Genomic DNA, 3,572 nt, shown 5'->3' on the forward strand with positions numbered 1-3,572 from the left:
TGAGAGCTACACATTCCAAAAAAGTTGGGACAGGTAGCAATAAGAGGCCGGAAAAGTTAAATGTACATATAAGGAACAGCTGGAGGACCAATTTGCAACTTATTAGGTCAATTGGCAACATGATTGGGTATAAAAAGAGCCTCTCAGAGTGCGTCTGTGCCATGAAATTTAAAATCAACTTATTTTTCCCGTAAAATTATACATTTTCTCAGTTTAAACATTTGATATGTCATCTATGTTGTATTCTGAATAAAATATTGAAATTTGAAACCTCCACATCATTGCATTCTGTTTTTATTCACAATCTGTACAGTGTCCCAACTTTTTTGGAATCGGGTTTGTAATTGCTTCAATACATTCATGAAGAAGATCAGCAGTAACGAATGGATAATATTGGTATAATGGTATAATATTGTAAAAAAAATTAAAACAAGTGATCCACATCAAGATGTTTGTTAATGAATATGCAATTGGTTATTGTTGAAATTGCCACATCAGCTCTTAAAGGCCATTTAAAACAGAATGTGTTCCATATTCAGTCAGAAGGGGGAGCTAAAGCAATATCATCTGCATTAGGAGAGACATGTTGCTGTATAACTGAAAGCATAAAAAAAATCACTGGTAAAATGTAATATCATATTTGCAATTTATATGTTTTGTTCCATTAATATTAAACATAACTCATTTGGGAAATTATAGATTTTTAGGAGATAATGGAAATATTTAAATATTATACAGTGTTTAAAAAAACTACATTTTTAAGGCCTTGTTTTTCCATGTTTGTTCAGTTGTTGGCAATCCAACTGAGTTGAAATGCCTGAATCTGAAGTTTTTAAAAAGATTATCACATGTCTATCACTCATAAAACATAATAGGAATTAATTTAACATCCTATGATGATTTGTGTGTGAGTGATGTTTGACCTTTAGTCTAAGTCATTCACCAAGGGATATTCAGGATCACTATAAATGCATCAAAAATCACTTAGAGGAATTATGAATGATACAAAATGCACATAAAATCATGTTCAGAACAGTAATACTGCATAAAGTCATTTTTATTGATCAGAATTAATTTATCTAAAAAAATGAAAAAAATCAGGTGTATTTTTTTTATATATTTCAAAATAGTAAATGGCTAAAATTAATTTTGAAATATTTATAGAATTATATGTTTGATAAGTTTACTTTTAGCATTCACCCAAATGTATGCAGAGAGAAACAGAAATATCTGCATGCTTAAGATTCCTATGAAACTATTTATCAGCATGTATTTTAGCAGAAGCACATTACAACTGCTGGAAACAGAAGCAAAGACCAGGAGACTCTTGAGTATCTTCAGCAGGACTCTTTACTGAGTGTTGTGTGGTGCTGTCAGGCATACATTGTATTTTACAGTTATCAGTGGCCAGTCCTTAAAGGTGTTGACTTTACACACATTCTCAGAAGTGACCATTTAACCAAGACAACAAAGCGATCACCCCAGCTATTAGCTCCAGCAGACCCTGGGTCTGAGACCTCCATGGGTCTGATGAAGGTCTAGTCTCTTCCATGTTGTTTCCATGTTGATCTGATGTCATAAACCAAGCACAGCAACAGCAGCCACGCCCACCACTGCAGCAACGACCAATCGGATCACAGCTTCAAAAGTATCACAACAGCAGATACAGTCTGAAAAAAAGAAAAAGAGCACTGAATCTGAATTGTGCATTTAGGGTCTCTTTCAAACCTCAAGCATCCATGAATATGTACTAATATGTAATATTAGGCTGTGTTTGGACAAAATAATCAGTGTGATTTTTAGACTTTAATCAACTTTTTATAACCTTGCATTACCTGATTTAGACATGACATGATTTTTAAAAAGGAAATATTCAATATCACCGTTGATATGAGAGATCAGTCTGGTAAATACACACTAACAAAAATTCAAAGAGTCTGAAGCATCACAGCTGACGTACCTGTAGCTGGATCTGTACTGAGATCCTCAGTGTGTTTTATGGTTGAATTGTTCACGGCACAGCTGGACGACACACAGTTTTCTGGTGATGAGGAGCTTTGTGGAGTGGCTGATAATGACAGATGTTACTGTAATGTTATTGTGCTGATACAAACTGTCCTAATCCTTATTTTAAATTAAAGCTGTCAATAAAACGTGTGAGTGTTGTGTTGAGAATGTTGCTAATTTTATATGCGATGTGGAAATGCACCACTAGGGGTCTGTAGAGAGAACCAGCTGAGGATGATAGAAACGTGAAGAGAAAGAGAAGACGCTTGTGAGTGAGTGAGAGGAGCCCTGCGTCCCAATGTGCAAAATGTCTTGTATGTGCGATCAGAATGTGTCTCAGAGCCAGTGGTGGACAGTAACAGAGTAGCTTTACTTCGTTACTGTACTTAAGTACATTTTTCAAGTATCTGTATTTTACTGGAGTCGTTTTATTTTGAGTAACTTTTACTTCACTACATTCGTAAGCATAAGATAGTACTTTTTACTTCATTACATTTCATAAAACATATCCTTACTCCTTGTAATATATTACGTGCTCTGACACGCAGAAGCGGTGTCTGATTCATGAACGAACTGATTCTTTCAACGAACCTTTTAAATCCGTTCGCAAATTGCACCAAACGATTCATTGACGAATTAGAATGAACCGATTGCAGCTGTTCTCGAGTCGACAACTCACTGATTCAAATGAACCGTTTAGTGCGAGTCTCCAGTGAAATAAATTCACAAGTAAGAACCTTGCGCGTGAAGCCCACTGAAATGATTGAATGCAGACACATCAACATCAGTGTCTCTATTTTAGTTAAAAAAAAACGAAACATTAAAATAACACAGACTAAAAAAATAATTCATGCGCGTTCATATTCCCCGCTGCCCTAACGTTAACAGTTTTATTAAAATGCTACGCATTTAGCCCTGTGTGATGTCTGTTTTTATATTGTTTATCAACAGTATACATTTTTATATTGTTTGGATTAACTAGCGGAGTAGACAGATATGAATGTTTATTCATAACCGTACTGAAAATAAGTAAATATTGTTAGCTGATGCGAACTGTCTAGCACAGTGTTTCCCGTCTGTCCAGAGCAGGGGTGCCGTGTAAAAAATCCTTTTTTAATATTTTTAAATTGCTAAAATGTTCAAAAAAGCATCTATTATATAATATCCATTTCTGATGGCGCCAATAATTAGAGATGCACCGAAATTTCGGCTGCCGAAAAACTCAGTCGCTCCACTCGTATACCGTTCATGCTCATCGGAACAGCAAAGTTCACTCAAAAATTGAGCCGACAGGAAACATCGATGTAGTACAGTATTGTTTCTGTCTGCAATAGCCCTACTGTGTTGTAACATGGTGTGGTATATGGGCAACTCATATACCACACCATCGTTATGTTATGCTCACGTGTTCTGATAATAATAGCTTTCTAGGACTAAACATTATTTGGATAATTGGTAAAAAAAAAAACTAAAAAAAAAAGGTTAAATATCTTAACCCTACTGTTAGTCCTACCTGAAAAACTAAAAAGCAATTTATTTAATTCGAAGGCCTGTCGTTATTTTTT

At 35.0% G+C, this 3,572-nt stretch overlaps 1 pseudogene; it reads right to left on the reverse strand.

Annotated features, from left to right (window-relative positions):
• Positions 1–1,372: 1,372 nt before the first annotated feature.
• Positions 1,373–3,572, reverse strand: part of LOC107573945 (uncharacterized) — a 65,704-nt pseudogene continuing 63,504 nt past the window's right edge.

This window comes from Sinocyclocheilus grahami, unplaced genomic scaffold, assembly GCF_001515645.1.
Source record: "Sinocyclocheilus grahami isolate Dianchi unplaced genomic scaffold, SAMN03320097.WGS_v1.1 scaffold2074.1, whole genome shotgun sequence".
Taxonomy (NCBI): domain Eukaryota; kingdom Metazoa; phylum Chordata; class Actinopteri; order Cypriniformes; family Cyprinidae; genus Sinocyclocheilus; species Sinocyclocheilus grahami.